We start from the raw sequence: 13,199 nt of genomic DNA on the forward strand, positions 1-13,199 counted from the left end.
GCACATCTTGCACACCTCTGTTCTCTTCCATACCATTACAACCATACTGAGAACACCTGCAGAGGTATTCTATTGCCTTCAAATTATCAATTCAACTGTGTTCAAAGAGCATTGAAAAACTACAAGTGGTACAGCATGCAGTGGCCAGATTATCAACTAGGAATGACCCATGTTAAAAGTTCACCACTACAGTGGATGCTCGGGGTTGCAAACGTGATCCGTGCGGGAAGCACGTTCGCAACCTGCAGCGCTGCGTCTGCACAGGTCTTGATTTGGCGCTTCTGCGCATGTGCCAAAACCCGGAAGTAACCCATTCTGGTACTTCCAGGTTGGGCACGGTGCGCAACCCAAAATTGTGCAACCTGAAGCGTCTGTAACCTGAGGTATGACACTATCCACCTGACTGCCTCAAGGTTCAATTTAAAAGTGCTGGTTTTATCCTTTAAAGCTCTACATACCCTGGGATCTTTTCATCTAAAGTAGGGGTCACCAATGAGCTCACAGAGGCATTCTCTGGCAATCACAAAGTCCCCTCCCCATGCTGGAAGTAGGCTTGAAAGAAGTGTTCTGTTGTACCCAAGTGCAGTGTGTTTAGTTGTGGTGTTAACAGCAGTTTCTCTGGTTTGCCAATGTGACCACAGGTCCCAAAAGGTTGGTGACCCCCGCCCATATTAGCCAGAATACCATTTAATTTAAGTAGTATGGGGCGACTGTTCATTCTGCCCTGCCCTAAGTGGACAGACAAAAGAGTAGGTTACTGCCCCTGAATGTTTATCAGCAGTGATAGTTCAGGTCTCCAGCCCACCATACCTTTTAAACCATATGGGCTCAGATCTGAACAATTTTACATAATTACTTTTATAGACTAGGCTTGAATACATCGATCCCATCAGTCCATGACATAAATAGGTCAGAGCATCTTTACATACAAACCTATTTACATTATATATTACAAATTATCACTTCTGAAAACGCAACCATATATTTACTTTTCTCTGATCTGAAAGCATGAACCTGACCCTTAGCGAACAGTGACTTGCTTTGGAGCTATGCTAGCAGAAGGTAGCAACATATGCCCCAAGCCCCAAGTTGGATGCTCTTTCTACAGTCCAATGTGCTTGTCAAAAGATGTTACAATCATAAATCCACTTTGTCTAGAAATACTTCATTACTCTACAAGGAAAAATATTTTCTTTTTTCCTTGTACAAACAAAGACGTAAAGCATCTTCATCCAAATTTGATTTACGTATAGAAATAAGTGACAGAATTTTAAAATGCAATCTACTCGGCTTAATATCAAATTCTCATTGCTATCGTTGATACTATTTTTGATACACCATTATATAGTTTTTGTTTTATTTTAAAAAACAGCAAAGTAAGTAAGGCACACAACCACTGCCTAAATAATTCCCCTCTCCTACGCTCACTAATAAAAAGCAAAACCTGATGTAGTTATTAGTATTATTACAAATAACTTAATATATTACTTATGCTTTGGTGCATTTCTTCTTACAAAAAGAAATATTTAAATTATACATTAGGAAGCACCTCTCCATCAGAAACACTTCTGGAGTGAAAACCCAATCGCCCTGTCAGTGAAGCTGGTTTCCCACAGACATGCTGGTATCAAAAGCAAGCCAGGAATGTGTCTTTGTATACCAACAGGTCACATACACACTGGTGTGTGGCCGGGGTGTATAAATGTTGGTGATACGCAATGTAACAGAGTAGCTTACAGCTAGGAAGTTAACTCCTCTTCTAGGTGATTGGTAGCTTCTTTGTAAAGACTTTATATTCAAAAGAACTTTACTTTCATAAACATATAACTGAGGAGAATATATTTACAACAGCATGCTTATTCAAACAAGGGTACATTCTCACTTGAATTGTAGATCTCACTCAGGCCTTACAGTTTCTTATGAACGGTTTTTACTTTCACCTCAGCAGTATTCTCTCTGTTCCTTACAGAGAGCTCCTGCGCAGGTCTCTCCCTATTAACTTTTAGGGATCTTCCTCTGTCTGTCTCACTTCAGACAGATCACACTGACACACAGTAGTATCCTGAGAAACCTCTCTCAGCAGCCATTCTCCCTCACAGATAGAGAGAAGCAGAAAGACAGTTACAAAATGACAGTTATTAGAATAACAGTCACAACAGAATGGAATGCCTCTCTCACGTGACTCACAGTCATCCAATCACACGAGAGCTACTGACAAAGGGGGTGGGGAACCATGTTAAAAGTACACAGTAATTTAACATAAGCAAACATTCCCATTTCAGGAAAGTAAACCATTATCCTTAACACACACACACACACCTCTTAAGATATGCTGGGGAATCTTGCATCGTATTTTAATATTCCCAGAATCCTCCCTGCCCATCCCAGAAATGGCCATCACAAATGGTTATGTATGTGTGCCGCCCTCTAACTGTTGGTAGCAAAGAGCATGGCACCAGGTCTCCGTTGGCTAGGTCTGGGAGTTAGGAGGTTGCTGAACCCACACAGCAACTTCTCTTCTTGAGACAGGTGCTGCCAGACTAGATTATATGGGTAGCTACGGCGATGGTTCTCCCCTGAACTTCAGCAATGTAGGGCATGGGTAGGCAAACTAGGGTTCGCGGGCCAGATCAGGCCCAATTGCCTTCTGGATTTGGCCCACGGATGGTCCGGGAATCGCCGCGTGGATCACCAGTGCACACATTCTTTCCCGCTCCCTCCCTCTCCCTCACACGGCGGCAGTGCCTCCTCCCTCCTGGCTTCTCCCCACCCTGCCTAGAGGAGGAAAGGGGCTAGGCTTTGTTGGTGACAGCAGCAGCAGCACTGTCAGCAGCACTCGAGTGGCCCCCATTTTAAGCAGCCCCTCTCCGGAGCCCTTTCGCACGCCACTCATCATCCCTACGCCACCACCGCCAGCCCCTGCTGCTCACAAGACACAGGTAAGCAGCCACTGGGGCTCATGGTACTCTTGCATCATCCCCCCCCCAAAAAAAAATATAGTCCGTCCGTCCCCCCAAGGTCTGAGGGACAGTGGACCGGCCCGCTGCTGAAAAAGTTTCCTGACCCCTGGTCTAGGGAGACCCACCATGGTCCCTTTGTGGAATGAAGCGAAGCATTTAATAAGTGCCCAGGGGAGAAGGGAGCATGCAAGCACGGGTTTCATTCCAGTACCACCAAGCCCTGGTTTGGCCTAGCACACGAACAAGCCCATAAAAGCACAAAACTGAAACACTGATTCTAGATTAGAACACTTCTTCTGCACATTTCTAAAGGCAGAGGCAACTAAAAAGTAAGGATGATCCTACACGTGGGAGCTACAAATATAATTCTGACATTTTTTTAAAGTCATGTATAGTTTCTTTTTAATGCAATCTAATATGGGTTCTACTGCAGATTTCAATGGTTGTGATAATAATATCCCTGTTCCTCTGCCAATATATGCACACTTGGCATGTTTGTCTGTGTGTGCCTGTCTGTTTATCAGGTTCAGCATCATCTTGCATGTGAATACATTCAGATGCGTGTACAAAACACACTTTAAATTCAGTTAAATGTGTATTCATTGTGGGATTGTGGCAGCTCTGAAAAAGCAGCTGCAATATATTGTGTAAATATTTTTTTTTTTAAAAAAAAGACCTGCCTGCAAAACTCTCAATTGTAATAATTGTTCATTCTGGTTCATCATAGTATCTAGGGAGGAGTAATTAAAAAAATGAACATTTTCTTACACCATCTGCACTCATGCTACAAACACTGTTAGGAATATTTTCAAACATTTATAGTTAAGTTTTAAATGCTACAGCATTACATTTGCTCATAAATTTACAGTGTGTGCATATTTGTGTCATTTTCCTAGCATTTAACACCTCAGTTCTTCAAATTGGAGAACTGTAGGGTGCTTGCACGAAGGTTAAATAACTGAGGCACAAGTAACACATGACTTCATTTTGCAGTTTGCTAGATGTTTGCCTGTGCGTTTCAAACCCTTTCAGTTGGAGCCACAGCTAAGAGGAAGGCCAAGTGGCTGCGAAAAGTGGCTGAAACATTCCAGGGACTGTCTATGCTTCCCAATCTGTATTTTTCTACAGGAGAGATGACCACTGAGAAGGGGAGTGAGTTCGAATTCTGTTGGAGAACAAAAAAGGTTCAAAAACTCCCCATTTGCCTTCTCCTATAAAAAGAGCTGAGAGGAACATGAAGAGGGACATATCCTGGTACTCTGGTTTGCCTAAGAACCTTCTTCACCTAGCCATACGTACTCCAATCTGAGGGTCAGTTAATAATGTTTTTCCTCTGCAACCAAGAAACATGAAATGAAGCTGCACGTGGATGCAATTTCCATGGGGACCTTGCTGCAGCTGTAGTAATGTACCGGCTAGTAAACACACCCTTTTCTTCCTGAGTATGGGCCCAGTCACAGGTTAGGACAGATTACACGGAACTGGGAATTACTTTGTAAATCAACCCTACGGCCACAAGATTTTGTAATAAAACTCAAGTTAATTTCTACAGGCACAGATCTGCAAAAAAACAAAAAAACGCAGATTGCGCAATTTACTCCTACCTTTTTGGTAACATTCTCCCACGCCCCCTCCACTTTTTCTTTTACAGCTTAATATTTAAAATTTAAAACAATTTTGTACTGAAATGTAAAGCCTTGGGTGGCGGGGATACTGTAGAGAGACAGGAGGGTCAGGGCAATGGGTGGAAGCTTCCCTTATTTTAGACCTGCTTCAGTATTTGTCTGCAATATCATTTGGTGGATTGCATGTGTGAATTTGAAAATGACATATTTCATCCTTACTTTCAACCGAATGTACGTTTTGATAGGAATTTCCGTCCAAGTGCACATCATATGCACATTTTACTGCAAGCAATGCAGTCCACACTAATTTTCAGGCATGCAGCCCTTTTCTACAGAGTTTAGGTAAGTAACTCCATGGAAGCTACTAGAGTTGGGCACCTACCCAAACCTATTCATCTGCAAGGCATGTACAAACTATGCTTGGCCACAAATTAGAGAGTAACTAATTAAGCAAAATACACAACTTGGGGAGTAGGAGGGAGTTCTGACACAGGACTCATTCTCTTAGCTCCTAGTCAATAGCTTCATGTACGTGTGAACACTGGCCTAGATATACATGTATTAGAGATTCATTTACTACTCTTGTGCATGAAGAAAACAGCCAAAGGTAACACATGAAGGAGCACTATGCTAGTTTGTGGCATCCACTTAAAACACTGAACACTGAGGTGCTAGCTGTCACATGCACAAATCAGTGAACTCCTTTTACACTCGATGCATTTATGAATTAAATGGTAATAATAATAATAATAATAATTATTATTATTATTATTATTATTATTATTTATCATACCCCACCCATCTGGCTGGGCTTCCCCAGCCACTCTGGGCAGCTTCCCAAAAAATATTAAAATACCGTCATACATCAAACATTAAAAGCTTCCCTAAACAGGGCTGCCTTCAGATGTCTTCTAAAAGTTTGGTAGTTGTTCTCTTTGACATCTGGTGGGAGGGCATTCCACAGGGAGGGCGCCACTACCAAGAAGGCCCTCTGCCTGGTTCCCTGTAACTTGGCTTCTCGCAGTAAGGGAAGCACAAGAAGGCCCTCGGCGCTGGACCTCAGTGTCTGGGTAGAACGATGGGGGTGGAGACGCTCCTTCAGATAATCCATTGTAAGACAAGGTTAAAGTGTCTACTTTTATCTTTAGCAAATAGCTACCAAGTTCTGAATGGCAGAAAAAGATGTTTTTCAGACAAACTGTAGGCCCTAAGGAAGGCATTTCACTACTCACTACCCCAGCGCTAATGCATTTGCAGGTACACATTGGTGCATACCTGTGCATCCTAGGCCCTCACAGCCTCTCTAAAACTGATTTGGGTTTTCTAGTTCTGTCATGAATGCTACCTGCTAGACATGGGCAGAACAGAAATTTGCAAGAGGGCTTTTTTAAAAAAAGCTTTTATAGCAGCCAATCATCCAAAGGAATCGATAAACTGCTTTTTCATCGGTTTGCTGATTCAACTTTCGCAAAGCACTTCAGGCTATGAGCATGCTCCTTTCCTGTCCACAGTTGCAGCCATAGTGGATTATGGCCAATGATACTAAACTTTAAAACACACTGCACTTATAACAGTTAACTGTTATTAAGAGCTGGGCAATTACATAATTTTGCAGATATAAAAATTTTGCAAATATAAAAACATCGTTCACCCTCCCCTTCCAAATTTCAACCTGTGTTTTTATATAAATGTTTTATTGGTTTTGTTTACTACTAATAAGTTTATAAGATTTTCTCACACACACTTACCTTGTATCTGTTTGTGTGTGTTGTGAAAGCTGCACAACCTTACTGTGGACGATTGGTTTTTCGCTGCTTAGACATGCAGGTTCATACAGTACTGTTCAACAGAGATTACGGCTGTCTATCTACACAGGACCTACCATGGCATCAGCATATTTTATTACCATAAATCCTATTCTTTCATGCTCTCAAAGACCCTCATTCCTAGGTTAGTTCAATCTGCAACAGCAAGGCAATTAATAAGAAAAAGCTTCAAAAGGTCTATGGGTAGCATTCAGATAGGAAAGGTTTACAGTCTGTTATTTTAAAATGTTCTCTCTATTTTACCTATTTATTTCTTTATGAGAATGTTTCCAAACTTGTCATAACATGACTAGGGCTACTAGAAATATACCACTACAAAAACATTAGAAATATTAGCAAGTTGTTCTTAGAGAGCATGGGGTCACTTGTATGAAGTCTGGCCCTGTTGTGGTTGTCCTATAAACAAATGGAATTATTTAATAAAAATATTGCCATCAACTGTAATATCAAGCCTAATCTAAATTTGGTCTTCAAATTACTAGTTCTTCATTATCATTCTTTAGCAGGCATACCTACAAAAACACGTGCTTCTGAAATTAATGGGTCTTAAAAAGTGCTTACCGTATTTTTCGTCCCATAGGACGCTCCGTCCCATAGGACGCACCTAGTTTTTTTGGGGGGGGGAAATAAAGGAAAAAAAGTTTTCCTTTATTTCCCCCCCCCCAAAGCAGGTCGGGGAAACCGAACCAGGTCGAGGAACAGCGGGATGGCGGCGCTGCGCCTACCTGCTGTCCCCCGAGCTTGTGGGGCTGGCCGATGTCTGCCCGGCGTGAGAGGCGCTCTGCTTCAGGGCGTCCCGCCCGCTGGGCGGCAGACTGCTATCCGCAGCATGGGGAGCCCTGCGGGGAACTCCTGCAGGGCTCCCCATGCTGCAGATGTCTATCCGGCGCGCGGGGCGCTCTGCTTCAGGGCGCCCCGCCCGCCGGGCAGCAGGCTGCTACCCGCAGCATGGGGAGCCCTGCAGGACCTCCCGCAGGGCTGCCTAGGCTGTGGATGTGTTCCCAAAGCGCCGGGCGCTCTGCTTTCAGGGCGCCCGACGCTCCGGGAAGCAGGCTGCTATCCGCAGCCTAGACAGCCTTGTGGGAACTCCTGCAGGGCTGCCTAGGCTGCGGATGTCTTCCTGAAGCCTGGAGAGCGAGAGGGGTCGGTGTGCGCCGACCCCTCTCGCTCTTCAAGCTTCAGCGAAAGCCTGCATTCGCCCCATAGGACGCACCAAGATTTCCCCTTCATTTTTGGAGGGGGAAAAGTGTGTCCTATAGGGCGAAAAATACGGTAACTGTTGCTCGAATGTGGCCTTAACGTCCAGCTGAAAATGTTATGTAATGCAGTAATTTACTAAATCTGCATTCAAAATGATAGCTATTTCAATTGCTTTTTCTGGAATGGAGAGAAAGTCCACAAGTTTATATTAAATTTGGGAGTGTTTCTATAGGTTCAGAAACTATAAAATAAATGTGTAATATCCACGTCAAATGTGAATGCTAGCACATCACTGATGTCATGTTGTATGATTCTGCAAACTGTATTTTGCTGCTGCTGTAATAACAAAAACTCAGCTAGATCAGATTTCATGAATAATTAAACAAAATAAGTATGATTTAGGGTAATTCTTTTTAATTGGGGGTGATCCTAATGAGCTCCACAGATTTCCTCTCAGGATCAGTATCGTTTGTGGAACTGCCTAGAGGAATCTGAGATCCTCTCTCTAAAGCGATGAATGTCTCATCAAAACATCTTATCAAAAAGCCATTGTGTTTTGTTAAGAACTTTAGTGAGATTATGCATATTAGGGGAGAGGTAGTTAAAAAAATGAATCACTAATTCACTCAATATTATATAAACTATTTTCTTAATTTCTTAATAAATGAGCCCAGATTAGTATTCTCCCTTGAAATTTAGAAGACGGGCAAACAATATCTTTAAAGTAAAACCAAAATTAGCCTTTTAGTTGTTGATGAAATTATTTTTAAAAACCTTTAATACAAACCTGTCAGATCTCTTTCTACAGTATTAGAACACTACTCAAGTTACATTAAAATCTTTCTTATCCTTTCTTACGCATATAAAGGTATTTCAAATAGGTTTTAAAAAATATTTTTGAAACTGTAATTTTTGAAACTGAAATTTAAATTTATAATTAAACAAAAACAGCCTTAACACCTCTCCAGCTATCTAGAGAAAACAAAATCTCTCTTATGACTTCAGTCAAAATCTAGTCTGTTAATATTTACCCAACTGACAAAAAACAGTCATACAAAAAAGTGTGATCTAAAGTAGGCCTTTTCTCTTGTCTGTCTGCTAACAGCATATCCTGCAGTTCCCTTGCTCTTTTACCTGTTTCGTTCCCATCCTTTAATGCTACAACCATATATGTTGTACATTAACATCAAGCTGGGTGGAAACAAAAAGCCAAAAAGAGATAACCAAGGGAATCTGGAAGACAACACTGCTGTCACTAGTGGTCAAATTGCTTAGTTTACTTTACATGACTTGGGAGTATACCAGTGTGTGACCTTCCTCTCCTCCCATGACTGCAGGTTCGGCAAGGCTAAATCTGCCTCCTAGCACTGTCAACACTTAGCAATGCTACCCTATGTCTGTTCTCCATGCCCTTTCCTCCCATCTGCTCCAAAGCCCATCCATGAGTATCTATCATTTGCCTGTGAGTTATGAATGCCTTACAAAAGGGTATTTACAAAGGCAAAGTTGTTATCATCCGAAACAGAAGCACCAATAGCTCAAGAGCGGCTGTAATTTCTACATGTAGAAATCACCTTAAACATTTAAAATACACTAAATGAAATGTTATTTTGTTTTTACAGAGAGAGAGAGGGGGGGTATATGTGTGTGTGTGTATGTGTGTGTGTGTGTGTACGTGTACCAGAAATATTGCTTTTCAAAAACTGACTACATTTAAGCAATTGTAATAACTTTTATGAGAATCTGGTACACATGTGGAACAAGTTAAGTAGATTTCAAAAGATCACAGCACTGAGCACATTTGGTAACGAATACATGGCAATTTAGCAGTTATTCAAAGATTAACTTAGAAAAATAAAAACAAACTGCAATTCAATCTGCACAAACACACAGACACAAACCCTGAATTGATACTGTGGCATGATTTCACCTGTACTGTAAGCAGAGATGGTCAAGTTCAATTAATTAGAACACATGAGCTCAGAAAGCTGTGATCACTGCTGTCTTAAATTAGCATGTGCAGTATGAATTAAGCATTTTCATAATTGCTTAGAAAGCAAGATGAATTAGGTGTAAAGGAGAAAACTGACATATCTTTGATGAAAAGCCAGCTTCCAAAACCTTTATAGTATATTGTATCAGTCCACATTTTTCTCAATTTTGCCTACTGTGTTATTTTTCTTCTTCTAAATAGGTATGGTGTATTTAATAGTTTATGTTGCAATGCGATGGTTGCATCCGTAGGCTGAAGCATGCTTTGCTCTGACACATCCCTTTCCTCCCAACTGGGAAGACACACCATGGTTCACACGAGAGGAAAGTTCATAACGGAATAGGCTTATAATAATTTTTGTGTGATTTTTTTTAAAAAAATTAACCCTTCCCAAGCTTGCGGGAAAGCAGTCTGTTCTGCCACTGGCTGAATAGCAAGTTAGTGAATAACCTGAGATGTTTCTTCCTTGAAAACAAGACTGCAATCTCAGAGCTAGAATGACTGCAAAATAAGTGGGGGAATCCCATAGGTTTGGTTAGCCTTCAGGCACCCAAAGAGAGGCAATCTGGGATGTGCTGAGACTGGCAGGATTCTTCAAGCCTCTAGCATAGGGTGTGGTGGTAAAGTAAAGGGAATATTGCAGCTGCCTCCATCCCCAGCCCTGAAACAAGGTGGCATTACCTGAACAAGGAAGAGGACTATCATGAAAGTAACAGCCCCAACTGACTCATTCAGTTACAGTAATTAGCACATTTTCACCTAGAATAGTTTATCCCACCCCCCACCCCCCAAACCGGTGCATTCTCCCACAGGCCCCATGAAACCTTTCATATCATGAAGCTCTTTACTTTTTCCCTACTTAACACTACTGTTGCCTTGCAACAGATCTGCCTTCTGGGTTCGGCACAATGCACAAATGCTCGATCGTGAACATTTTGAACACACGTAAATGGGAGGCTGCCTGTATATGTATTGCCTCGGTGATTAAGAATGTGTATGAATCACATACTTTTCAAGAAAAAAGTGAGCAGCAACCAAGAAAGAATCAGGCCACCAATGACATGTACAGCTTGCAACATGTATTTATTTTGAATACATGTATACAAATACATCAAGAAGCGGTACCCTGGCTCAGTTTAGGCATTATGGCTAAATAAAAGTGCTGTAGGTTGCATGTTTCCTTTATCCTGCTGAGTACCAATTCCAATGTGGACTTCACAGTGTTTATGGTTACCAAAAATCAGTAAGTCTGAATCAGGAAAACCATGGCTATTTTAAGCCAGAAAGTCGGGAAGGGAATTGGGGCCAGAAGAGGATGGAAAGAGGGAGAGGACAAGCCCACAACATATTCCCAGTGGCCAAATCAGTTTAACTATGGCCATCATAATAACATAATGTCTACTCAGAAGTACCGGTAAGTCCTATTGAATTCAATACGCAGGGTTAAAAAAGCAGCATTAGTTGAGTGAGGGAACAGAATTACATAGATTTTTAGACTTTGTAAAAAAAAAAAAGTGGGAAGAATAGTTCTCTAGAGACATTTTTTGTACTACAAATGTCTGCTTTAAAAGACATTTTAAAGTATTTGAGATGGGCTTCTCACCAAAAATGGGCTTTTCTGTTTTAAAAGTCAATTGTTAACAATACATATTCCATATGTACTGAGTAGCTTTGAGAGAGATGTCATTATTACACAACTTTTCTGTTCTCTTAGGAGATAGGGTTTCTCATGACCTCACACCTAGACTTTTTTCTTTCCAGGGATCAGAACCTACATTTTATTACACAGATGCCACAAAACAGAATAACAAATTTGTGAAAGATGTCCAAACAAGCTGTTAATTACAAATATGACAGACTCATTATGTGGACCTATTCCACCATCTGGGGTAACGATCAACAACACAAAAGCAAGGAAAATAGTTCAAATTAGGAAATCATAACTAATTCATGTGGGCATGACAAAAAGAGAGAGATTTTGCCAGGACTCTGGAAGATTAAAGTTACCTGTCTGCCTTAAGTTTAATACTTAAGAGTTAAATACTTTATGAAAGCAAATACACAGTATGCTGATAGCATTTTGCAGTGAAGCCATTTATGACAGCCTATTACAGGAGTGCATAAGATTAATATCGAAATAGCACGTGTATCTCCTTACAGTAGCACACCAATGCACATGAAAGTGCACATATACAATGCACATATACAACCTGCAAGCTTCTTGTTTTGGTGAGATTTTGTCTCGCAGCAATGCAATATTTAGAAAGCAGGAACAAGTGTAAGACCACCTATATGCCAAGGGTTGTCAAACTTTTTGGACCTGCAGGCACGATTGGAATGAAGAGGAAGTGCTATAGGCAGCCATCACAAAATAGCTGTCATGGGGATGTGGCATTTAAAAAATCTGAGAACAGTCAGTGCTGCTCCCCACTCCCATGAACAACCTCATGCTTGTCATGGCAAAACACTTATGTCCTGCTGGTCCCAATTGTGCAGATTGCAAAATAGTGATCACAAAGAATGATGTTACTGCGTGTCAATAACAGGAAGTATTCCCCAGTCCAAGAAAAGATGAAAGGTGCATACTATATGCACACACTCTGATCACAGACACACATGTATCTGTGTCTCTCTCTCTCCAAAGCGTGCACGCGTGCAAACACACGGACACACTCCTTCCCCCCCCCCCCGCCCATCTTGCATACATTCAGGAAAGCTCACAATGGGGGAAGACAGTGCCTCCCATTTGGGGAGTTGGGGAGCGGAATCGAAAATCAAATCCAAAAAATACATGATGGCCCCCAGGCTATATACCATTCCCAGCCACATAGGGAGATTCTACTTCTATCTAGGAGGGACACAAACTTCTGTTATCGATGCTTCAGATTTGGCGCTAAATCACTAAAAGGCAGCATACCATTTTGCTTAATATGCTTCTCTCTCTGGGATAATGATTTGTTTAAAGAATGCTTTTATTTTCATTTGTATATTATAAACATTTTATGTTTTCCTGAATGCTATTAGCTCGATACCTTGCTTTATTCCTGCTTTTGGGTGGAGTATTCTTTGTTCAAATTACTACATTTCTGCAGCAACTGACAGGCAGTCTAAACATATTTCACAATTATTTTGGCTTAATGCATTCAGTATCCAATATTACTCTACTGCAAACAAGAGTCTACAGAAGTATATTACAAAGTTTTATTTTCTGAAACGTATCGGTGAATACATAAACCAAAACATTTGTTTTCTAAAAGTGATGACTTTCCCCCAGATTATGGTATATTTATAAACATCAAGATGATTCGATGGTTTTGCACTCTCTTGTTATGTATAGGAAGGAACATCACTTGTATGAAAGAGCTTCCTGCACACATTGTAACATGGGCATAAACAACTTGAGAAAAGTAATGATAAAGGATTGCCATAAATAAGCAATATTGCAATCAAGTCATGAACTAATGCTAATTAGTGCATTATTTGGCGGGGTTGGGAGCTCTGTTCACTTTCAAAATTAAAAAAACAACCCAGAGCTGAGATGGAAGAAAGTCAAAGGCAAGAGTAAATGAACAGCAGGCAGGAGAAGAGACCTTAA

The 13,199-nt window shown here is 41.1% G+C and overlaps 1 protein-coding gene across 8 annotated transcripts in view; it reads right to left on the bottom strand.

The window, feature by feature from the left end:
• FOXP2 (forkhead box P2) overlaps window positions 1–2,137 on the bottom strand; it is a 339,779-nt gene extending 337,642 nt beyond the window's left edge. For 4 of the 8 annotated variants that reach the window (XM_082239657.1, XM_082239659.1, XM_082239656.1 and 1 more), the window contains exon 1: window positions 1,883–2,135. The gene's annotated coding sequence lies outside the window, so the exon portion shown is untranslated. Of the gene's footprint in view, window positions 1–1,882 lie in introns of all 8 variants that reach the window. The other 4 variants (XR_014223814.1, XM_082239662.1, XM_082239655.1 and 1 more) reach the window with 2 other exon arrangements.
• Window positions 2,138–13,199: the final 11,062 nt, after the last annotated feature.

Source organism: Podarcis vaucheri (genome assembly GCF_965113315.1).
Source record: "Podarcis vaucheri genome assembly, chromosome: 10".
Taxonomy (NCBI): Eukaryota; Metazoa; Chordata; class Lepidosauria; order Squamata; family Lacertidae; genus Podarcis; species Podarcis vaucheri.